This window comes from Rutidosis leptorrhynchoides, chromosome 7, assembly GCF_046630445.1.
Source record: "Rutidosis leptorrhynchoides isolate AG116_Rl617_1_P2 chromosome 7, CSIRO_AGI_Rlap_v1, whole genome shotgun sequence".
In the NCBI taxonomy this organism is placed as follows: Eukaryota; Viridiplantae; Streptophyta; class Magnoliopsida; order Asterales; family Asteraceae; genus Rutidosis; species Rutidosis leptorrhynchoides.
The window spans coordinates 156,984,627-157,011,706 of NC_092339.1; the positions used below are offsets into that span (position 1 = coordinate 156,984,627).

The following is a 27,080-nucleotide window of genomic DNA, read 5'->3' on the forward strand; positions in this document are numbered from 1 at the left end:
TAGAAAGGATGTAAGTTTTCGATGGGGAGATCAACAGGAACAGGCTTTTCAGACTCTGAAACAGTTGTTGTGTCAGGCTCCAGTGTTAGCATTGCCAGAGGGTTCAGATAACTTTGTGGTTTATTGTGATGCGTCATTTGCCGGGTTGGGATGTGTACTGATGCAGAGAGATAAAGTTATCGTGTACGCTTCTCGTCAGTTAAAGACACATGAACGTAATTATCCGGTTCATGATTTAGAAATGGCTGCAGTGGTATTTGTGTTGAAGCTTTGGAGACATTACTTATATGGTACAAAGTGTGTAATATGTACAGATCATAAGAGCCTCCAGCATATTTTCACGCAGAAAGAACTGAATATGCGACAGAGACGGTGGATGGAACTTATCAAAGACTATGATTGTGAAATAAAGTACCATCCGGGTAAAGCAAATGTCGTAGCAGATGCGTTAAGTCGTAAAAAGTCTGATGAGAATGTGAAATTTCTGCGTTTGAGTATAACTTCATATTTGATTGATCAACTACGAACAGTTCAAGCCTGTGCTTTGGAGGATGAACATATTAAATCTGAACTTATGACTAAACAAAAATTTGACCTAATTGATGATTCTCGTGGACTTAAGACTTTAAATAACCGTATTTGGGTGCCTATGCTTGGAGACTTGAGGGATTTGATCATAACTGAAGCTCATAAATCTAGATTGACAGTACATCCAGGCAGTAATAAGATGTATCATGACCTTAAATCTATGTATTGGTGGCCGACCATGAAATCAGACATCGCTCGTTTTGTTAAAAAGTGTCATATTTGTGCGCAAGTGAAGGCAGAACACCAGAAACCGTATGGTTCGTTGCATCAGCTGCAGATTCCAGAGTGGAAATGGGAGCATATCACGATGGATTTTGTGACAAAATTACCTAGAACTCAGAGAAAACACGATATGATTTGGGTAGTAGTTGAACGTTTGACCAAGAGTGCTCATTTTCTTGCTACTCGTGAGACAGCGTCATTAAGCGAACTTGCTGATTTATATATGAAAGAGATAATTAGTCGGCATGGTGTGCCATTATCGATTGTGTCAGACAGAGATTCTAGATTTGTGTCGAACTTCTGGAATAGTCTACAACAGAATCTAGGTACACGTGTGAATCTGAGTACTGCTTATCACCTTCAGACAGATGGTCAGAGTGAACGAATGATACGGACGCTAGAGGATATGTTGAGAGCATGTGTATTAGAATATGGTGGTTCGTGGGATATACATTTGCCGTTGGTTGAATTCGCGTATAATAATTCTCATCATTCGAGCATAGGGATGCCACCTTACGAAATGTTGTACGGCCGTCATTGCAGAACTCCGACTTGTTGGTTAGAAGCTGGAGAGAAACAGTTTGCTGGTCCAGAGATTGTTCAAATGACAGCCGAAAAAGTTGCTATCGCGCGAGGAAAGTTAAAAGCTACCAGGGATAAACAAAAGATGTATGCTGATCCACGTAGACGTCCGGTAAACTTTGAGGTAGGTGATCGTGTTTACTTGAAAGTTTCGCCGTGGAAGGGTGTTATCAGGTTTGGTAAGTGAGGAAAGTTAGCTCCGAGATTTATTGGACCGTTCAAGATTATTCAGAGGGTTAATGACCAGACAGTTGTGTTAGATCTTCCTTCTGAGCTAGCTGGTATTCATAATACCTTCAATGTGTGTTATTTACGTAAGTGTAAAGTCGATGACGAGACACAAATCGTACCGCTAGCAGATTTGAAAGTTGATATGAGTAACAAGTTGATTGAGGAACCTATCCGAGTGGTCGACAGAAAGGTTACTAAGTTAAGAAGGAAAGAAATCCCGATGGTTTTGGTAGAATGGAAGCACAGTTTAGGGTCTAACTTGACGTGGGAGACAGAAGAGTTGATGAAGACCCGTTACCCTCATCTGATTGACCAAGACCAGATTCCGAGGACGGAATCTCTTTAAGGGGGGTGAATTTGTAACAGACTGAAACTGGGGTTAGAAGTAAGATTACTTAATTGCCCTTAGGTTTATAATTGTGGTTAAAATATGCTTTTATTTTACTAATATGTTTATTATTAATTGATTAGTTGGTTAAGACCAGTTTATGACAAGGGTCACAGAGATGGTTTGTTTGTTAAATTTGGACTCCGTTAGGGTTGCCAAATTAAGTGCGAAAGATATTAGATAACTGATAAATACCCGTGTGTTGTGAGGTATGGGTTTTAATACCATCTTAATAGTGTAAACTGCTTTCTTCTTCTCATTTCTAGAGAATTCTCAAAACTAGTACGTACCAAACTCTTTCACTCTCAAACCCTAATCTAATCCAAGTCACAAATTGAATTAAGAGGCTTTAGGATCTGAATCTTATCATCCTTGTGATCAATTATCCAGGTTTGTTTGCTTAGATTTGTGAATTAATTCTTAAAGAAATGGGTTTGGGTATAAAGTGGGTTTTTGATGAAATTAAGCTTGAATCTTCATGATTTGTATTTGTTATGTTTAATTGATATTAGAAATAGTTGCTATATAGTTATTATGATCTAATTATGCTGTGAATTGAGTAAGAACTTGTTAAAAATGATGAATTGTGTGTTAGAACTTGAGTTTATGATAAAGTGAGTATTTTGGGATGAATTAATCCCAAATATTGATTGTAAATGATAGATTTTGATGTTTATAGTTAGGAAAAGTATTTATGCATAATTAGTATGTTTCCTTATGCTTGAATTTGGACTATAAACCTTGAAATCGAGTTTTTTTGGCTTAAAATCACCAAATCAGCGAAGCTGATGGTGAAGAAGAAGCCGCTCGAAAACAGTGCTCGAAACTCGCTCGAAAACATGTTACTGCTCGAAAAACTCGAGTTGCTCGAGAACCTTCTGCTCGAAAAACTCGAGTTGCTCGATAACCTTCTGCTCGAAAAACTCGAGTTGCTCGAGAACCTTTCGCTCGAAAAACTCGAATTTGCTCGAGAACCCCATTTTGCTCAAAAACCTTGCCTGTTATGTGAATATTTTCCGTTGAATGTAAAGTTGTGTATTAATACTTGGATATAATACTAACTTGAGATATTATGTGATGATTCACAGGTGCTAAACAAAAAGGTGAAGGCTCAGAAAGATTAGACCTCTGAGAACCTTCAGTTGCGGGTAATCGGTGAGTGGGTCTATCTCCGGATAGAGTATTAAGTAGCTGACACGCTACTTGTTCAGACTCTTTATTACTATGATTATGTTCATTACGATTGCCACGCATAGTTAGATATTGCCATGCTAGTTAGGACGATTGCATGACTATTTATCTGTGATCTTATGTGCACACTATTTGTTGGACACCAACCGAGGCGGCAAGTTTGGGAACCCACCGAGGCGGCAAGGTAGGGTTGATGTGAGGTCGACTGTGGTAGCCTGGTCTGGTCGTGAGTTACTGATTGTTCGGTATAACATAGAAGGACGCATGTGTTGCGTCTGGACGGTTATGCAGTGAAATCATTAAAGTGGATTATCGGTAGACTGTAGCTTGATCAACTACGTCGTGTACTCGTACAAGCCGCCGATCCTCATATTGTCAGTTATTCTATGCTAGTTCAGGACGTTAGCATATCTGTGATCCCTTGCATATTCAGTTGCTTATGCTTGGTCTGTTAGATAGTATCCATTCACTTAGCTGTGTGCTAATTCCCCCTACATTTCCACCCCTTGCAGGTTTAGGTACTGCTGGTTAGGATGGGTGTTGCTGTTGGGTTGAAGACATGTTTGACTCTGATGTTTTCTGGTTTTATAATGTTTTCACGTAACACCAACGTTTTAGAATATTGTAATAACGTTAACTAAGCTAAATTGATAACTATGGTTTGTAAATGTTATCTAAGGGTATTTATGTAATTCAGTCTTCCGCTGTGATATATATAAAAAAAATAAAAAATCACGGTGTTACAATAAGGTCCCCGGCAGCAGCGCCCAAAACTTACTTCTACTTATGATATGGCCAAATCGTACGGTTTTATTTATGCGATGTCGTTAGGTCGCAACACGTCAGAATTAGCTACCAAAAGAGAGTAATGGTTTTATTATTTATATTTAGCTGGGGCTTTCTAGCTATAACTCACCTACTTGTCTTCCTTTTAACGAGTAAGTGATAAATATAACTCAGGTTCGTATTTTTGTATGTTTGCTCAGTAACGTGGGACAAAAGTGCCTATATAGTTAACCCTAGTGACAAGAGGTGATAGATTAAAATTAACTAATAATGCGGTAATTTAACTATAAAGATAAAGATAGATGGGTATAGAGAATGGAATTCTGATGGGGAACTATCACAAGAGTTTAACTACCTAGGATGAACACTAAACCTCAATCAACTGGGCTATGAACCTAACTGATTTGTCACTAAGAGTTTAGGCTTTGAAGATTCTGGCTAAGATGGATATCCCTACTCCCAACGTTAACCTTAGAGAGTTTAAACGACCTTATGGATAAAATCCTAGGTACATGAACAAAGTGGTATATCCATAAAGGAAAGTCTCAGCTTTTCTTAATCCTAGTTGGTCTAACTAAAGCAATATTCCTCCACTTAATACTACGCTATGCCTTAACATTAACAGATGTGCAATCTTAGATATTCTAAGGTACTGTTAATTGGATTAGAGGTCTCTCCTTTGTGATCACTTATTCAACCCTGGATCATCTTACAACATCTCAAGAACGTTGCTTCTAATGCGAATCATGCTTTAGAGCATGCCAGTGTTCACTAAACTCTATATTACCTACTCTAATCACAACCTGAATGGGCAGCTCTTCTTTGACGAATAAATGGTTATTCGTACGTAGGTACTATATCCCTATTGTGATGTTAAGCACACATAACTACTTACCTTGTATCCTAGGGTTGATCAGGTCCTAATACTAGGTTATAGCCACGTGAATAAGCGGAAAGGGTGATCCGTAAATTAAACTTCTAAACCGTCAGGGTTTCAGCATAACAGTAGGATAAGTTTCAGATAAAGTATTCAACATATAATATGTGACAACCCGGAAATTTCCAACCAAATTTAAACTTTATTCTTTATATGTTTCCGACACGATAAGCAATATTTGTTAAGTTAAATTTCAAGAATTTTAAACTATGTTCATACATTCATTCAACCTCGACCAAGTTCCAACGATTCACGAACCATTAAACGAATATGATTATATATGTATGTGTGTATATATATTATAACTTGAAACGTAAACAAAATATTAGATTAAATACTTTACATGATTGTATCTGTTTCAAAATGTTTATCAATGGAATTAGAAGATAAGATCAAATGATTGAATTATCAGATATATTAAATTATGATTAAAAGTCTCTGTTGAAAGGCCCACATTGATTTGAGAAATCTTTCCAATTTAACAATAAATGGTAAAATGATTTATAAATAAGAACAAATTGTCAATCATTGAGAACTAGACAAATGATAGTGGAAGATTGAATCTCATAAAGACTCGATTGATCTATTTAGTTTCAAACGTACAAAAACATTTTCAGTTTAAAAAGAACTTTATTATTAAAACGTATATAACTTTTATAAATATCTAGAACCACTTTTGACAACTCATTACTTAACTAGAATGATAAAGATAACGATATTTATATTTTATTTTATTATATATATATATATAATGATTTAAATTAATATTATATATATTTATACACGTATTATACGTACATAGTTTTATACTTTTACTATACTTAAACTTTACCTTTATTTTATTTTTACTTTACTTTAACTTTAATAATTCATTTTAATAATTCATACTTTAATAATTCACTTTAATAATTCATACTTTAATAATTCACTTTAATAATTTATACTTTAATAATTCACTTTAATAATTCATACTTTAATAATTCACTTTAATAATTCATACTTTAATAATTCACTTTAATAATTCAAAAATCTATTATAAATAGAATTCAATAGGTTTCATTATTTCATAGAAACTTGAAAATATTTTTCTCTAAACTCTCTCAATCAATTTACATATATATATTTACTCCGTATTATTTCAAGATATTATTAGTATACATAAAATATTACGACGGAGTGCTGTCCGAGTGATTTCGAAATTGTTTTTCGAGTAGGATAGGATTAAGGAAATTATGGGTTATAGCTATGGAGGTGATTGAGTATGGTTCATGGGTATGCTCGTGAGGTCAATATAGTGTTTATCATTTCTGTTGCATCTACGTACCTTTCCTTCAATATTGAATCTCAATATTGATACGTGAGTACTCATAATTTAACTTTTACATACTAATAGTGTATTCCTGACTAGTGCTCGAGTATTTAGGATTATGCATGCTTGTACTTTTGATATTGCCCTTAGACAGGTTAGGTTGAATCTTGAATTAGTTACTCTTGCGGTTGAGATAAGGTATAAGATATGCATGTCCTTGGAAAGCTAGCGAAAAATTAAGAACTTTTCCTTTAGATATCGAATGGTTTCGATGAACGGATTAGAAGTTATAATCAATTGAATTTTCGATATTTTTATTAAAACTGATTATTATTATCGTCATTTTTATCGTCGTTCCAGTTTTATCTTATTATTATCATTATTATTATCTTTATCAATAAAAGGGATTTATCATTAAAAATTGTTATTTTTTTATTATTACTATCGTTATTATCGTTAAAGTTATAATTAGTATTATTATTATTATCCAATTATTATTATTATTATTATTATTATTATTATTATTATTATTATTATTATTATTATTATTATTATTAGTATTATTATTATTATTATTATTATTATTATTATTATTATTATTATTATCATTATTTATATATATATCATTATTTAAAAATGGTTATTGTTATTGTTATTATTATTATTACTATATTATCATTAAGATAATTATTAGTATTATCATTAGTAATGTTATAGTAACTATCATTATTAATACTAGTGTAACTAAAACAAATATTTGTAACACCTAATTATTTTGATTACTATTATTATCATTATTATGAACACGATATAAAAGACGATTAAAAGCTATTAAACGAAACGATTAGGAAATAATGAGTAAGAGTATCATGATGAAATTAAAATATTATAAGATATTGATTTAGATAAAATTATCGTTCTTATTATTTTTTATCATTACTATTATTATTAAAAGTATCGTTAGTATTAAAACTATCATTTTAACAAAAATTATCATTTTAATAGAAATGTCATTGTTACTATAAAATATCATTATTGTTATTATTTTAAATAGAATTATTATTTTAAAGATAATATTAAAAATTATCGTAAATATTAAAGTTATCATAATTAGAATTATCGTTTTATCATAATGTCATCTTAGTAATTATAAATATTGATATTTTTATAATAATAATTATTATTACAAAATAATACAACTTTTACTTACTATCATTATAGATATTATTTTATCAAATAAATATGTGATACCAACATATTTTACTACGTGTAATAACTTACTTTAATAATACCTATCATATTATCTTTATGATATTAAATGAACCCTATAAATTTTATTACTTAATATATATAAAAGTATATTTTATTATATAAATTTAATATAAAATTTTATTTATTAATAAATAAATTATATTATTTACTCTAATAAATCTTTTAAAAATATTTAAAAATATAAAACGACGATATTTAAACTATATATTAATCATGTATAGATTTTTGGAAATTATTTTGAGTCAAATTTACTTTTGTTGACTTTTGCATATTAGTCTCGAGCATTAGGATTGTGGTACACTATGATTTGACCTAATTTGTTAGACAAATATTGACCAACACATAAATATATATAATTAATTTAGGTTCGTGAATCCGAGGCCAACCTTGCACTTGTTCAATGACGTTATATGTATTTTTACTACAAAATACAGTATGGTGAGTTTCATTTGCCTTTTTACCCTTTATATTTTTGGGACTGAGAATACATGCGCTTTTATAAATGTTTGACGAAATAGACACAAGTAATTGAAACTACATTCTATGGTTGAATTATCGAAATCGAATATGCCCCTTTTTATTAAAGTCTGGTAATCTAAGAATTAGGGAACAGACACCCTAATTGACGCGAATCCTAAAGATAGATCTATTGGGCCTAACAAACCCCATCCAAAGTACCGGATGCTTTAGTACTTCGAAATTTATATCATGTCCGAAGGAGGATCCCGGAATGATAGGGGATATTCCTATATGTATCTAGTTAATGTTGGTTACCAGGTGTTCACCATATGAATGATTACTTTTGTCTCTATGCATGGGACGTATATTTATGAGAACTGTAAATGAAATTCTTGTGGTCTATTAAAATGTTGGAAATAAATGATTATGATAAACTAATGAACTCACCAACCTTTTGGTTGACACTTTAAAGCATGTTTATTCTCAGGTGTTAAAGAAATCTTCCGCTGTGCATTTTCTCATTTTAAAGATATTACTTGGAGTCTTTCATAGCATATTTTGAAGAACGTTGCATTCTAGTCATTGAGTTCATCAAAGATTATTATTAAATCAATTTATAGTTGGATAGTGGATATTATGAAATGGTATGCATGCCTGTCAATTTTCGATGTAAAGAAAGTTTGTCTTTTAAAAACGAATGCAATGTTTGTAAAATGTATCATATAGAGGTCAAATACCTCGCAATGTAATCAACTATTGTGAATCGTTTATAATGTATATGAACGGGTCCTTTCAGTTGGTATCAGAGCGGTGGTCTTAGCGAACCAGGTCTGCATTAGTGTGTCTAACTGATAAGTCGATATGATGCATTAGTGAGTCTGGACTTCGACCGTGTCTGCATGTCAAAAGTTTTGCTTATCATTTTGTGTCGAAAATTAACTACTTATCATCCTCAGAAAATTACCTGCTTATCATTTTTAGTCTAAGACACGTCTTGCTGCATTGATTGCATGAATAGTGTATAGACAAAAATTCATATCTTAGCATATCTGCTAAATCATATCTTATCGTATCTGTTACTTTAAACTTTGCCTGACATATCCCGCAAAGTCCTCCGTAATCTACGAAATCTTTTGATCTATATATATATATATATATATATTCTATGTAATTAGAATACCATCCGTTAGCCAAAATCATTTCATATCGGAAAAAAAATCATTTATCCAATCGTACGAAATGGAATTCGTCATCAGTTCAAGTCACTCAGATTCCGAAATGGAATCCCATTCAAGCTCCGAAAGCAGTGTGACCGGAATAGATCAACCAATTAGTCATCACCTATTCTGGATGAATTGGGGATGGGTTCGTAGCCTCCTCAATCATTGGAGACAAGAAGAAGGTGATCCCTTCCATCCACCACATTGCCCTCTTGACGAAGAACCTGAAGCACTTACCGACGAACCTGTCCGAAACACCATTTTCTCGCTCATTTCCAGAGTATCTCGTCACGATTATATATTACATCAAATTTTAGATTTTATTTATCTGCTCGTCCGAACCGACAATCACCCCAGTGTAATAGAAGAAGTCAACGAGCTTCGCGCTCGGGTAATGGCTTTGGAGAATATGATGCAGAGATTACAAACACCAGCAGCAGCATCAACAGCATAACCAGTACCACCATCATCAACGCCAACAGTACTAATACCACCTTCAACCACAACCGCGTCGTAAACCTCAACTTCACAATCTGTCCCACGAGCATCAACGTCATACGCACCATAGATACCAAGGAGTACCAACAACAATAACTGACGAAGTATTAATTCATAACTTCATTGGAGAAACATTTCCGCGGCGATTATGTAATCTCTAAAGTCTTAGAGATTATCTAATCTAGCCCTAACCATAAATCCGTTAAGCGAACCAAAATGATAGAAGGAAGAGTAGAAACCCTGACAAAAATGGTGCGTGATTAACAAGCTAAACTTGCTTTACCAACAACATCAACAGTACCGTCAGCGTTACCAGCATCGTCAGTACAGTCAACATCCGAATCAACAACACTGATAACATCACAAACTCCGTCAGTTCAAGAATCACTGTGGACATCATTACGAATCAATAACGTGTATATTGTATCAACGAGTTATGAAGAATTAACTCATTCCCTCTGAAGAAATTATATGTATATTATATATATATATATATATATATATATATATATATATATATATATATATATATATATATATATATATATATATATATATATATATATATATATATATATTGAAATAAATCTTTCCGTGCTAAGCTATTGAGTGTGAATCTTAACTACTCGGTTAATTCATATTACAAATATGCAATAATGTACGTCCTTCGGCCGCAACTTAACCAGCGTTAACTACAATCTCTGTCGCAACTCAAAAAATTCCAATTCATAATAAATCAAGTATATATTTGATTTTACACTTTCATCATCGATGTACCCGAAACTTTTCAGATAACATCATTCGTACTTTGCGAAATTCACAAGAATTCCACGAACCGAACATCATACATCAACACATAACGAAGTATTGATTCATAATTTCAATGTCATTAAAGAAATACTGCGTAAAAGTTATGTACTTTTTAAAGCCTTTTGGGATTATTCAATTCTAGTTTCAACCGTAAATCAAATGAGTTTAATTTAACATTAACTCATTAAATCTATGTTACATCTGAAGAAAATATACATATATATATTTTTATAAAGACTGTAATAAAATTCTTTTGTACAAAATATTAATTGTGAAATTTTTTTAACGGGTAGGTAATACCCGAGAGATATATAAATTCACAATTAATATGTTACATTCTTCGAATCTGATTCAGCAAATCATCCATTATACTCCCTACTTTCACAACAATATACATTCTTTTATAGAAATCAAAACAACCATACTCATTCAAAATTTAATTACATATTCTGATTTTGAAATCTCAATATTCAACTTGAGATATGACCAAAATCATCACTCTTAGATCCTTACATCTTTCACAAGCTATATTTTGACTTCAAAACTGTGTTAGAACATCAAATGTATGTTAACGATTACAATCTGTGTTCAAACCCTTCAAAAATTTCTGAAGACACTTCGAATGATGAGCAATCGAGATGATGATCCAACCACATGTTACCCACAGTTATGTACCCGAAAAACTCTTAAAACCAAAGTAAAAGTTTAAACAACGTATCCGCGTCAGATTCTTTGGCATTTATTAGCAAAAATAACTTTGTGACTCCTATTCAAAGTAGCCAGTTTTGTCACAGCTCCAGCAAGTCAACTTCGACTTTTCAGTTAGACTAACCTTATTATAACCTTGAGATATACACCATCGTTACCAGGGAACCTTTTACATTCCACCACATTATTAGCAGATGTACCAACAACTTCATTACCCTTTGACTTTAGCCTCTCCAAAAAGTCATTATAATTATTCATTGAAACCCCATCATTTACTCATTCGCATCTTGTAATGAGAATTGCCATACGAATCATTAGGAATTAGCAATCAGTATTTTGAAATCTCGCAGCATGTCTACGCCAACAGTTATATGTGTATATATATAACGTCTATCTTCTGGACTTAATTTGAATGTGAAGTTTCTGAAAAACACTCCGAACTATGAATTGGTTCTCCGAAAATGGAAGAAAAAAAAATGCTGATGAAGCAGCAAAAACTATAAACGACTTTAAACGGTAAAAGCTGGATGATAATGATGAAGTGTGCTGGCAAAGCGCAGAAAAAGGAAGTTTTGAAACTGAAAAACGGATTGAGCAAAGTAGGAAGGAGGCTGTGGACAAATTACAAAGACTGAACCTGACTTCAAAGGATCCAAATGATTCAGTACCTACTGAAGTCATTAACGAATACCTTGCTCCTGACTCTAAACCCCTGCGGACAATATTCTTCATCATCCTCTGATATTAGAAATTCTAAAATATCATCATATCTTTCATTATAAATATCTTCCATATTTCTGAAGATATTTTCTTAATTTTTCTTATTTGAAATCATTTACCTCTTCGCGCTATCTGTATTACATCATAAAAGAAACTATTTTAGTTTCTAAATTCTGAAACATTCAAGTTTAAAATAGGAATATTTTGAAGTAGTGTTGGGAACTGAAGCATGAATTAGTATAATATAATGACACTTGATCAATGTTATTATATTACAGTAAGCCATGCTGAATTTCTAAATGGAACGTGATGATTCACAGATCATAACATCATCATGTGCCATGTTATACGACTCTTGTATTCTATTTAACCTCTAAAATATCAAGAAAATATTTCTTGATGATTCGGCCTTTTCCAAGGTATTCTAGTAATTTGACAAGTCAAGATCGTACCATCACAATTTCCTTCCTAGAACATTAACAATGTTCATTCTGAAATTTATATCTGTGAATTCTGGACCATTACAAGCGGTGCTTAATCGCAAGAATAAGAAACGAAAGGACAAAACTCCGAAATAGAAATTGGGGTATAAATTGCAGCAAATAAAAGAGAGCATTAACTGTGAATGATAATGATTATAGAAGACAGAAGCAGAGACTTTGAAATATAAGGGAACATATAAAGCCCAACGACAAACCAGAAATTATAAACCATATATATCGATGCATATAGCAATATAAAGACACGGGAGAACTAGAAACACTATAAACCTAAGAGTATAGTAGAAGTAAATAGATTCTTCCGGCGGTAGATGAAAAAGAAGAATGACCGATATGAAAGTTAGAAGTATATCGAGAATCAGAACTGGATGGAGCATATTGATGAATACTTTAAAATATGAGTTGAGGGGGAAAGAATAGAAGGTGATGAAACATGACTAGGAACTTAGAAATCAACAGATTTAACTCACACAATGGCGGAATAAGTGAATCAAACCCTCTAGTGAATAGGTTAAGTTTTTTTTTTTGATTAATTTAGTCAAACTACAACTAAATCAAGTGTGATTAGATCAACACCTAGAGCTATTATTCACCACCTGGGTGATTTGGACTGAGAGAGAATCGGAGGAGCTCACTAGATCTGAGTGTGTGTAACAAATGAGAGGCTTAACCTAAAATGAAGAACATAAGACTTTATATACCCCTGCTGTTGACTCACCCATACGATTCATTCATCACACGTATGATTTGGCTTCATCAGCCGTACGGGTGATCACTCACTTGTGTCTTCTCATTTAGGTTGTAATTGTGACTTAGCTCAGCATCAACCGTGCGTATGAGCCTGTCAGCCGTACTAGTGAGGCTTCACTCGTACTTCTGACTAAGTCTAATATAGTCAAACATCTAAATCTCGTTCCTGCAGTTCCTGTAACCACATACAAACACGGATAGGAAAATAACGAGCAATCATGGTGGCCTGTAAACTGTTGTACCTGCAATGGACGTGGGTAGATGTCTAGGGACTTGCATAAAATGCATCAACAGGAGGTGTGAGTTGTAAAGAAACGAAGGAGGTGAATTTATAAGAAAATCTCAGACAGAACAATTAAAATGGACGATCGCATTTAAAGCGGATCCTAATTCCCTTGATTATCGGATAGTCAAATCTTATTAAGAAGATTTTCTTCAAATCCATTGAAATCTGGGAATCAATCATATCTACGTCAAATGATAAGATGAATCTACACTTACTCATTTCACTCTTCTATGTTAGCTTCATTCGTACTCTTCATATAAATGGATTGTTTATCCAAATTATTCGCTGATGATAAAACTCTAATTTTCAGCCCGTATGCATCATGAAAACATACTTATTATCATTCACGACCTTTCCACTCAAATTTCGGGACGAAATTTCTTTAACGGGTAGGTAATGTGACAACCCGGAAATTTCCAATCAAATTTAAACTTTAATCTTTATATGTTTCCGACACGATAAGCAATATTTGTTAAGTTAAATTTCAAGAATTTTAAACTATATTCATACATTCATTCAACCTCGACCAAGTTCCAACGATTCACGAAACCATTAAACGAATATGATTATATATGTATATGTGTATATATATTATAACTTGAAACGTAAACAAAATATTAGATTAAATACTTTACATGATTGTATCTGTTTCAAAATGTTTATCAATGGAATTAGAAGATAAGATCAAATGATTGAATTATCAGATATATTAAATTATGATTACAAGTCTCTGTTGAAAGGCCCACATTGATTTGAGAAATCTTTCCATTTTAACAATAAATGGTAAAATGATTTATAAATAAGAACAAATTGTCAATCATTGAGAACTAGACAAATGATAGTGGAAGATTGAATCTCATAAAGACTCGATTGATCTATTTAGTTTCAAACGTACAAAAACATTTTCAGTTTAAAAAAAACTTTATTATTAAACGTATATAACTTTTATAAATATCTAGAACCACTTTTGACAACTCATTACTTAACTAGAATGATAAAGATAACGATATTTATATTTTATTTTATTATATATATATATATATATATATATATATATATATATATATATATATATATATATACGATTTAAATTAATATTATATATATTTATACGCGTATTATACGTATATAGTTTTATACTTTTACTATACTTAAACTTTACCTTTACTTTATTTTTACTTTACTTTAACTTTAATAATTCATTTTAATAATTCATACTTTAATAATTCACTTTAATAATTCATACTTTAATAATTCACTTTAATAATTCATACTTTAATAATTCACTTTAATAATTCATACTTTAATAATTCACTTTAATAATTCATACTTTAATAATTCACTTTAATAATTCAAAAATCTATTATAAATAGAATTCAATAGGTTTCATTATTTCATAGAAACTTGAAAATATTTGTCTTTTAAAAACGAATGCAATGTTTGTAAAATGTATCATATAGAGGTCAAATACCTCGCAATGTAATCAACTATTGTGAATCGTTTATAATGTATATGAACGGGTCCTTTCATAATAAACATTTGTAACAGATAGATAGGCATGCAAGATGAAAGCAACTTAAGATAACAAGATAACTTTATTAAATTAAGGAAAGCGTTCACCGTTTACAGACGAGATCTGGACCATTACAAGTGCTGACATCCTCTAGACCGCTCCTATTACAATCTTCGGCGTTCGCCTCTGGGTACTTAATTTTCCGCTCGGAGGTGAGAAGGCATTGAAAGCTCTAGTGAGAGAAAGTGTATTGTAGTGAGAGAGTAAGGAGAGGTGTGTTGAAATTGGATGACAAAAACCCTTTAAATAGACTTGAAATTTCCCTGCAAACGGATGACAGGCCGTTTGGCAGGCCGTTTGAAAGGCCGTTTGCCAGGCCAGCCCGTTTGCAAGGGTCGTTTGCCCTGGCCATTTGGCAGGCCGTTTGTGAGCCAGGCAAGCCGTTTAGCTTGCCTGGTCAGCTGATTTTGCTGGATCGTAACTTGATTTCTTGTCTTTCACCGTTTTCGCTCTAGAATCTTCGTTTTAGCTCCGTTTCTCTTGATTATTTTTGCATCGTCTTCGTAATTACTTTATCCATAAATTTAACCGAAAAAGCGATTATTTTGCCGAAAAAGTTTTGAAATTTAATCTTTTTGGGACTCAATATCGGGGGTAAAAACATGACTTTTTAGCCGATATCAAATCCCTCAAGGCACATCATCCGCGCGAGCCCAATACATCAACAACATTCTCATCAACACCAGTAGCTGCGTCAATGTTATGTTCTTCCACTGCTTCAATGACCTGTCCTACAAAATGAAGGGCCACCTAAGGGAGGTGAAGCAACAATTCAGGGGAATAAGTGGGGACCCCGCTTGGTTGAAAGGAATACTCGGAGCAGCATTGACCCTGCGGGACGATCATGACAGGGAGAGGAGCACACGTTGGTAGTTGACTTCATAGTGATCCGCGCAGAATCAGAGTAAGATGCTATCCTCGGACAACCCGTCGATGGTGGGTCTATGTTTAACCACCCCTGCTGAGATCCTCATCTCGCAAGGGGTTATTCACGGTACTCTGGACCGGAGAGTTAAACTCAGTTGACCCTTAAATCCCCCTTCTTTTATGTCAAGCATGGACCGAACCCGAACCGATTATTCTATGCTTGATCATCTTGCACCCGCAGGCCAACGGTCAATGCGAGGTTACGAACCGAGATATTGTGTAGGCTATCAAAGCAAGGCTAGGAATGAAGCGCAAAGGATGGGTAGACGAATTGCCAAAAGTCTTGTGGACGCATAGAACAACGCACAAGAATAGCACAGGGGAAACGCCGTTTAGCTTGGTATACGGCTCTGAGGCGGGGATCCCAGCAGAGATAACCGTCCCAACTGAAAGAATGTTGTCATACAATGAAGAAGGAAATGATGAATAGCTGCGCACCAATTTGGATTATGAGGAAGAGCGCAGAGAAATGGCGGCGATTCGTGAAGCGGCCAATAAACAGCACATCGCAAAATATTACGATAAGCGTGTGCGGGCAAGAACATACAAAGTAGGAGATCTTGTGTAGCACGATAATCAAGCAAGAAGGGCCCAAAACACTAGAAAGTTGGGGCCAAACGCTTCAACAAACAGGTCGCTCACATATTTAGAATCGCATACGCGAGCAACCAGTGACGGAAGACCCTTCTTTAAAGTCTCAAATTGACTCACCGTCGCGTCACGATCACCTTCGCAGGTAGACAATCGACAAGCCAAATTCCCGCGCTCTTCAGTTAAAGCGCTCTTTTCAGACTCTAAAGAGTTAACCTTTTCGGTCAACTCCTGAACCTTGGAGATCAATGACGCCTTCTCAGCGACCTCCTCCCGAAGCGCCTTTTCTACTTCCTCAAGCTTTGAATTTAGGAACACAATGCGGTCATGGGCCTGGTCGATAGTCAGTGTGCCTGGCACGGAAGAACCAGCGCCATCAAGACGAGCCTTCGCCTCCTGAAGGCAAAACTGAGAACGCATCAAGTTCAACATAGTAAGCTGAACATCAAAGCGTCATGATGCCTCGGGCGATAAGTGTGTAAAGTAGTCAAGGAGATTAACACTCTCCAGGAAGTTGAATTGAGAAGTCGTCGTCTTCTCCGGCACTGATAGCAGATCGTTCATGCCATGGAATGTCAAGCGGGTCTCTGTGAACAAAAGACAACAGTTATTACATAGTTAACAGCGCAGAAAACCCAAACAGCTACAAAGTAAAAACTACCTTTCGCCTTCTCGGTGCGTTTCTGCTTGTGACTGCTCTCAGTTGGGGCCTCCGCCACCTTGAACCCTTTGGCACCCTCAACACCAACATTTTAAGAGCCATTATTTGCATGGCCCTCCTGATGGTCGGCGCCACCAGAGCCACCGGCGCCACTAGAACCATCACCCTGAGTTAAAGGGTTGAAGCTCGAGCGTTGCTCATTCTTGTCTACTGGGGTCTCAATATAAACACCCCTAATGTCGCAGGATGCAAGGAGTCTGTCCAGACGCATCTCTGCAAATCCAAAAGAACAAGTTAGAAGAAGACAATGGAAAGAAAACATGTACAAAGTTAGCGCCCATCTGCCACCTACCATTATTGTTGGCATCTTTGATAATTGGCAGTGCAGGCGGGTAAGGACACAAGTTAGCAATCCGCAAAATATCACTGATGTATTAGCGAATTGGAAGTTCGCGGTTATAGAAGTACTCAAGCCTTCGCGCATCATCTGGCGAGAGTGGGGGTTTGACGTTTAGCCGCGAATCTTTATCTTCCGTGTGCCATGCACAAATATATCTATGAGCAAGGGGAATAAAAAAATCTTCAATATAGAAGAACGAGTTTTTCCATTTCTTGTGCACCCCGGCTTTCAGGTGCTTCACAAATTTAACTCTATCATCAAAGGCGTAGCAACTTTGTTGGATTTTGAGATAAGAAAACACGTTCTTAAATAAAGCTAGCGAGGGAGGAAACTGATAATGATGGCAGATCATCTCAAAAAGAGTAACGCGACATGCGCTGTATAGTTGTAGCTGATCAAGACCAATGTTGAAGTGATTGAGAACCTCCATGAAAAAAAGGAGTTGAAGGATAGCGCACATTCCCTTCAACCATAACTTGCCGATACACGGTAACCTTGTCGGCAATAACTGCGTCTGCGCTGATTTGGTAGCGGCGCTATGGGATTCAAATCGGCCAAAGGGGGTACCAATCTATCAATAGCGCAATTCGGCACTTTGTCATAATAGACCCAATAGCCCCATAATTCGGAGGCTCGCCAATAGAGGAGGATTCCATCTATTAACAATATAATCAAAATACCGTAAACAAAAAAAACTAAACGCACGCTAACCTGAAAAAACTTAAAGTCAAAATCAAAGAAGCAGTGAGGAGTGAGCTGAGAAGATTTGCGCAGGATCGACGAAGACAATGAGAGTAAAAAATATGAGAAGAAGTTATGAGGTATTTATAGGGGAGTAAAAACATGAGGAACGTCCAAAGGGAAGTTGAAAAAGGGTGGTTAAAAAATAAATGGCGGATATTGAGCCACGTGTCGAAAAAAGAAGAGAGTGAGGTAATCGAAGGCTGCTGAAGTGACAGCACAGTCACTGTAGCAGACTGACAGACGCCGCCCGAATTTCCTTGCATTTAATGCAGCGGGACAAAAATATTATTTAATTGACAATAAAGCGAGAAAGAAGACGCTTGGCGCAGAATATAAAGATGATGGTCATACGTTAACTTCAACGCCATGCGTAATCCTCGCGCATACCATTAAACTGGGGGGATTTAATGATACGCATACCCGATCAGCTTGTGTAGCGCATCAAACATCATCACCATATGAGCCATGCATGACCCATGCCAAAGGAATAAGCGCTCAAGTCACAGACCTGGCGCAGGTCCTATGAAAGCACCAAGGTGACGTATACATGTCAGGCGATCCTGTAGCTGGCAGAAGGCACCTGGCAGACAAGAGTCAAGTTCGAAAAAACACTTTTTACTTTTGTCGGTTTAGCTCACTCAAGGACGTACTATTCGCAGGCCACGATCCTTTTAGCCTTATTATGTGGCAATAGAAGACAAAAAGGATTATCCTATAAATAACAGACTCAATCCACAACAAAGAAGGAGGATTATTCCACTCACAGATACACATACCGTATCGTTAACAGTAAGCGCCTACTACATAGCGCATTTCCACCCGCGCTACCGGACATATAGCATTCCACTAGACACTCTTGATATATAGGTAACGATCTATGAATATAAACCCTACAACCCAGCGTGAGCCATCACTAACCGGACAACCCGTCTATGGTGGGTCTATGTTTAACCACCCATGCTGAGATCCTTATCTCGCAAAGGGTTATTCACGGTACTTCGAACCGGAGAGTTAAACTCAATTGACCCCTAAATCCCCCTTCTTTGATGTCAAGCATGGACCGAACCCGACCCAATTATTCTATGCTTGATCTGTACACTATCAAGCCCCACAGTTTAAATTTACGAAGCATTAGAATTTTTTAAATCTCGTGAATTTAAACTCTATGCTTGAGTTAGGTGTTTGATTAGACGGCTCTGATATATCATTATGGCATCTTTATTGTGTAATTCCCTTTTTGTCCTCGATGTTTTAGCCTTTCACTATGTTAATATACTAAGGGTAAGGGCGTAATTTCATGGACGATTACAAAGGGGTTTTTGAATTTCGATTTTGATGGGACGGTTTCTTACAGAGGAGTAAGTAAGAGGTTAGTTTTTTGGGTGTTTTTATTCACAATTCCTTCTTTTTTGTTCATGATATCTCTTCCTTTTCTCCAATCAAGTCCACATACGCTTCAGTCGTCGATCAAGGTACTACTTCTTCTCTCTTTTTTTGATTTTAAGCATGGTGAAATTAGGTATTAGTATCCATGCTAGTATCGTTACCTCTAAATAGTGTTCTAGCTTGATGGTAACCCTGAGATTGTATGGTAAGGATATGATTGTGTCGAAGAAGGGAACAAAGATGTTGGATTTTACAGGCCGACTATGAGGGTATGTATACTCAGTTATTTACTGAGTGTAATCTTAGAATCCCAATTTTATCCTTTTAGCGTGTTAGATCACTCTAAGGTGCATGTTTCAATTTTGTATCCTCTGGCGACTAAGAAAATCATGGCCTTTGAGATCATATGCAGAGCTTACGGTGGTAAACCGTCCGTCGATCTATTCCTTTGTTTCTTTCAAACCGATGACGCCGGTGATTGGGTTACGGTAGCCAAACGAAGAAAGAAGAAGGGGAGTCTTGTCGATACTCTATGTGTTTCTCTCCACAAGTCCATGATGTTCGTAACTAGAAGGGATCCTTTCTATTTGTTAAGTTTTCTCTGTTATTTCCATCTGTTTATCATAACATTGTTGATGTCAAGAGAGTTGTTGTTCCAAAGGAATATAGTAATCATGTTCCTAAAGCTTCAAAGAGTGACCCTCTTTTTGATAGAATATGTCATCATCCTATCATTGCTTCTACCTTCCCTGATCCGATGTTGTTTAAGCTAAGAATGTCTACAACGTGGGAGCAAGGAAAAGAGAATCCCGTGTTTTTATTTTGAAATAAGGGTAGGTTTTTTTTGTCTTAGGGTAACAGTTTCATACTTCATTTTTGTGACATCTAACCCTTATCTTGTTTAATCTTTGCAGGTATGGCTTTTGTAACAGACTGAAACCCGGGCTAGATGTAAGATGACGGTTTTGCCCTTAGAGTTTTATTATGTGCCTTATTGTATCTTTAATTTATACTAATACTTAGTGTTATCTGGTGGTTTGGTTAAGACCAGTTAGTGACAGGGGTCTGGGAACCCGTTTGTTTATTTAATTTGAACTCCGTTAGAGCCGCCTAAAAGAGTATGAAAGATATTAGTTAACTGGTAAATACCCGTGTGTCGTAGGGTATGTGTTTTAACACACTTTTGAGTGTGTTACCAGCTCATTTCTTTCATTTTCATTTCCAGAAACTTCTCTCTCACTTAAACCGTACCTAACATTTCTTCATCTCAAACCTTAAATCATTGATCTCGTTTTTGTACTTGTTCGTGTTAGAAAATCGTTTACTGGTGACTTCAGTGTGTCAAGCAAGGTATTAACAAGTCAATTTCGTGTCTTAAATATGTCATTTTTAGGGTCTTGATCTAGGTTTTAATAAAATGTGTTCTAGTGTCAAATTGGTGTAAATTTGTTGTTGTTTTTGTGTAAATCTTATGGGTTTTAGCTCCAAAACGTTTTATAAACAAGACGTGGTGGGTTTTGAGGTAAAAAAACAAGTCTTAGAACGAGATTTGGTACTTTGGCTCGAAACCATGAAACTGTTGTTGCTGCAGATGAACTGCATACGGATACAGCTTGCATTCGCACGGACATGTGTTGTATCCATACAGATGGAGTGTTTATGTACGGATGCGATTCCAGTGGATCCGTATGGATGAGAACTAGATTCGTACGGATGGGCAGTGGATCCGTACGAATAGGCCTGTATCTGTACGGGTGTGCATCAGTCGTGTGTATTTCATTTTAAGTGTAATTTTCTAGCCGTTATGCTGCCTTTGTGTCTAATTTGGTTAGAGCACTTTACTGAGTTTGTTTATATTGTTCTCAAGCGATAACAAAAAGGAAAAATCTCACAAGTTTGATAACTAAGCTGTTGTTGGTAATCAATGAGTGAATCTATCTACGGATAGAGTTTAAGTAGCATGTCATGCTATTGTGTTGTATCGTATTGCCATGCTTTATTGTATTTATCTACCTCGTTTAGCTATGCATTTTTATGGTTGTTATGTGATCTTATGTGCATATTGTGTTTGACACCAGCCGGGCCTGTGGAGGCTAAGGATTCGTAATCGGGCATGTGGAGGTTGAGTTCATGTCATGTTGTCTATGTACTACTTCAGCAGGAAGGACTATCGGTTGACACTAGCCTGATCAGCTAGGGTCGTGTGTCCGTACAAGCCGCCGATTCAAAAAAAATAAATTTAATTTTTTTTATTTATTTTTATTTTTTATAAGGTTCGGGAACCAACCGCGTACATATTAATTATTAACGCAATTCGACTAACGGTTATCAATGAATTTGACGATATTACCTTAATTGTACAATTTTTCTAACATTCATTCTTTTCGGGCAAAAACTGAAACTTGTTATCCTTTTCGAGTATCTGGAAAAACCATATTACCTTTATTGTCAAATTTGATATAATAGGTTAACTTTTCGGCCCATTTTCCCTTAAATTTATTACAAAACTTTAGAAAAATATTATTGTTTTAATTCTAAATACTGACTTGAACTTTAATATTAACATTAATCAGTTATTCTGAACTTAAACGTTCCTTCAGAGAAGATATTGATAAATTCTGAATCATGACTTGAGTGTGCATGTAACTCTTTAAGCTTCAATGATTGTATACTTTCCCTTCATTGAGATTAGCTTTTCCATTTCTCCTTTCATTTCACCAATATGATTTGCAAATGTGGAAAGTACAAAAGATTCTCCATTTAGCACCTTTTTCTATTTTAATCACACACTATATTTGCATTTGATTGTGTTTAATTTAATAATACATCCACAATAACTATCAAACATCTTATTATCATTTAAAATCAATTATTATCAAAACTAATAAATCATTCTGATTTTAAATCATTAGCCATTTAAACATTATGTTTAAAAGTTATGTTTATTATACGCACCATAAGGGTGTATTTATAATTTGTGTTTAACGGAAAAAAAATGTGTTGAATCATTCAAGATTTAGATAATCAATTAGTTAACTTCTGAATGACAAATGGCGTCGAGTGACACAAAATATGTGTTAATATCTTTCTTAACTTGTATTTAAAATTCTTATCAAACAACTATATGTTTTTCTTTATTCATATAAAAAGCTAATCCATTAACTTTTATATCATTTGAAATATATATTGTTCATTTATAACGTTATCAAAAAGATTATCTTATTTATAGTCAAATTCAATTATAATCATTCATATTTTATATTGATTTATTCAACGTTTAATTATTATATTATCAAAGTAAGCTTAAATAATACTTCAATGTATTTGGCTTACTTCTCTTAATAAGCTTAAATAATACTTAAATGTGTTTGGCTTACTTCTTTTAAGCGTTTAAGATAAAGATATTTGTTACAATAAATGTTTTTATATACTAAAAAGTATATTAATTTATAATGTTTATTAACAATAGATTTTATTCCAACTATATTGGTAAAAAAACTATATTTATTTAGTTGGGTGGTTACCGTTCTTCTAGGTGTTCGTGAGGTCTCAAATTCGAGTCTCACATGGAGATCCAATAATGAAATTTGCTTTGCAGTTGGTTATGGAGACATCGTTGTCTGAGTTTGTCCTTTGGTTCAAGGGGTGCTTCCTAAGAGTGACTACATGCAGAGCCTGTCCTATACAGTTTGTTCTGTAGATCATTTTTGACATGTGAAACGGATATGATCGAATGATGAGAACTCATTTGGTGGTTCCCACCAGTAACTCCAATCTCGATGTTAAAAAAAAAAAAAAAAAAAAAAAAAAAAAAAAAAAAAAAAAAAAAAAAAAAAACGTTAGAAGAATATTATAATTAACTTACAAGTCAAGAATTTCACTTAGATATGTATGTGTTAATATTAATATTAATATTAATATTAACATTAGTTTTAATAATATATTATTGATATGTTTCCTTTTTTTTTTTTTTTTTTTTTTTTTTTTTTTTTTTTGAAAAGAAAGGTAAGGTATATTGATATAACCAAATTTTGTACAATGTCAAGATGGAGTCCAGTAAACTGGAAAAGCAACTACATCAAGACACACCATCACGAAACTGTATGTTGTTTGCGAGATATCAAACAGAAAACTATGCTAGCACAAACATGAATTATACACGAATTAACTTATGCTAAGATATACACTCGGGTTGCTTAGCCAAGTGAGTCAATCGATCTTCTTCCCTCTTATCCTTTGAGATATCCATTCGAAAGACTTGGATGAATTTCATTAAGAGCCATCGGGGCATTCCACGAAGATCCGTGGAAAATCATATAGTTCCGATTTCTTCAAATATAATATGCAAAAACTCATTCGACCGCTTGCTAAAATTTTATCCCAAGACATGACATAGAAGCCGAAGCATTACCTTAAAGAATTTCAATAACACTAAAGTTTGAAAAATTGCCAAGCCCTCACCATCGAAAATCACGACTCCAAATCTCCATCGAATGATTGCAGAAGATCAACGTATGATCAATCAATTTCAAATTATCATCGCATAAAGGACATCTAACACTATTGACGAGTTTATTAAATGATACCATACTCTAATTAAAATTTGAAGTAAATATAATGACTCTAAAGTTGTGTATTTAAAAAATAAGATGAACAAAATCCCTACAAGTTATTTTAGAGTTTATGACTAGACTAATGCAAATAAAAAACTTATTTACCAAATACATGTCTATTGAAAATTATATCCCAAACTAACATATTACTCTATGTACATCAGATACTGTTAAAAATTTATTGAAGAATATTAAATGATACACTCATATACTCGTATGTCTTAATTACTGAATTCACTCATATATCTCTTATAACATTCATATATCCCATATAAACACTCATATATCTCTTAAAAATTTAGAATTATTGTTTAGGTTGGCTTTTTGTTAGATTTAATATATTTTGTGAATTGTCTATTATTTCTTGAATAAATGAGTTAATTTGAAGTAACTAAATTAATTATAAAGAGTAATTAGTAAATGTGTTTCTATATTTAAGGTTATATTCTCATTTCTAAAAATTGTTTAATTGGAAATTAAGTGATATGACTTTCTCTTAGGGGTGTTCGTTAGGTAGGCCGGTTTGTGGATTTTATGGTTCAAATGGATTGGATTAATCGGTTTTTTTTTTAAAAAAAATTGAAAACCAAAAACCGAACCAAAATTTGTCAAAATCAAACCAAACCAACTTAATATAAAATCGGTTTATATGGTTCGGTTCTCTAATTAAACCAATTTACAAACTTAGGAACTAATAAACGGAAAAATGATTAATAACCTTTAAAATGAAATAAATTATAAATTTATGGCATTGTATTGATTTGCATTCAACTGAAATAAGTAAACAAACAATGCATGATTTACGTTTCTGAAGAAAACCAACACCAATTTGAATTAATACATTTCCTATTTTATGTATATGACTAAATGGAAATGGATTCTGTATGTTATAAATTATGGAGTATGTCGATATAAATGTTGATAACCAAATTATTCGGGTTTTCGGTTAAAACCATGTTTGAAATTCAAAATCCAAATCCAATCCACTAACCATTTTATATACCGGGTATCATCAAAATCCGAACCAAATCCGAATTAGCCAAAGTATTTGGATCGGGCGATTTTTCGGGTGTAACCGTTTAATGAACACCCCTACTTTCTCTAATGCCTTCAAAAGATTATGTATTTTAATTTATATCTAAAAGGAAATAATTTTTTTAAAAGTGTGAAATTGAGGTAATAATGTCACCTTATTAGCGACAGTTAGTCAAATTTCGTTAAGTGTTCAAATTTCGTTACACGGTTGGCCTTTATAATAAAAATAAAATTTTAAAAATGGTCATTTCAATATCATTTTTTAAATTTTTTACTTTTAATTTATTTTATTATTTATATTTATATTTATATTTTTACTTTTTTGTTTTTTATACTTTTATTTTTTATATATTTTTAAGTATCTTTACATTTTTTATTATTTTATTTTATTTTTCTATATTTTTTTATTATTTTAGGAATCAATTATGTAATGAAATTTGAGCACTTAACGAAATTTGACTAACTTTCGTTAATAAGTTAACAATATTACTTTAATTTCACATCGTTAAAATATATATTTTTTAGAATGAATTAAAATATATGATCCGTGTAACGACCCGTCAAAATCGCTATTGACGCGGCACGTTAATCATTGATTCCACAGTGAGGTTTTGACCTCTATATGATACGTTTTGATAAAATATTGCATTCATTAAAATAAGTGACTTTCTAAACATAGAAAGTTATAAACATGTGGGCGAGTGCTTAGGTATAAGCAAAACCCCAAAATACACAAGTCTTTAATTTACAGGTTGACATCACAGTCCAATTATTTATTACACAACGCAGTTTTATTTTGAATGCAATAAACTTTGTACAAAGCATGAGAGACTCCATGCAGGCAACAAGCACATCACAGCGGAAGCATTCTAAGGACCTGAGAATAAAACATGCTAAAAAGTCAACACGGATGTTGGTGAGTTATAGGTTTAATTGCTCGAGTCATAAACATATATAAAGATAGACCACAAGATTTCATCAAAAGTTTATCAATAGATTCTACGTAACAGAGCACCCTGGTAACTAAACTTAACGCTATAGTGATAATTACTCCATTCGTTTTAATACGCGCAAACCAACGTGTCTTAAACTCAAATAACATACGTCCGTTAAAAGGCTAGCGCTCTAGCTCGGACGGGGATGTCAAGCCCTATGGATCCATATACAATTATTCGCGCCCACCAGTCCATATCCTATGTACTGGCAGCTACTAGTTACCAAAGCTAAGGGATTTTCGGTTTAACTCGGTGTAGAATTTAGTATGTACTTGTGTCTTATTGCGTTTAAAATAAATTGCATGTATTCTCAGCCCAAAAATATTTAAAGTATTTAAAAAGGGAGACTATAAACTCACAGTTCAATATTGCGATTCAATATTGTAGGCAAATTGCGTAGACGTAATGATGGTAGACGACCGTATGGTTGGCCTTGGATTCAAGAACAATACCCCGAATAATACCCAATATTTCCTTAGCTTAAAGCGGTTTGAAACCCGAATTAAAACACCCTCGAATATACCTTATTATTATTAAACTTAAATTATAATTATAATTATAAATTTAAATTTAAATTTAAAGTACAGAAGAAACTAAATTGTAAGGAATTCGTCGAGCAAAACTGGCATATTTATATTACTTTTCGATTTACTGTAGCTCATGCGATCGCATGAGTTTTCAGTGTTTTTGCCATGCGA

At 34.0% G+C, this 27,080-nt stretch overlaps 1 long non-coding RNA gene across 2 annotated transcripts; it reads left to right on the forward strand.

The window, feature by feature from the left end:
* The first annotated feature begins 19,735 nt into the window (after positions 1-19,735).
* Positions 19,736-21,761, forward strand: LOC139858304 (uncharacterized). 2 transcript variants are annotated; one of them, XR_011762892.1, is made up of 2 exons: positions 19,736-19,825; positions 20,654-21,761. It is a non-coding gene; the product is annotated as an uncharacterized lncRNA (long non-coding RNA). The 2 variants fall into 2 exon arrangements; XR_011762891.1 differs by lacking the exon at positions 19,736-19,825 and adding an exon at positions 19,832-20,572.
* The last annotated feature ends 5,319 nt before the right edge of the window (positions 21,762-27,080 follow it).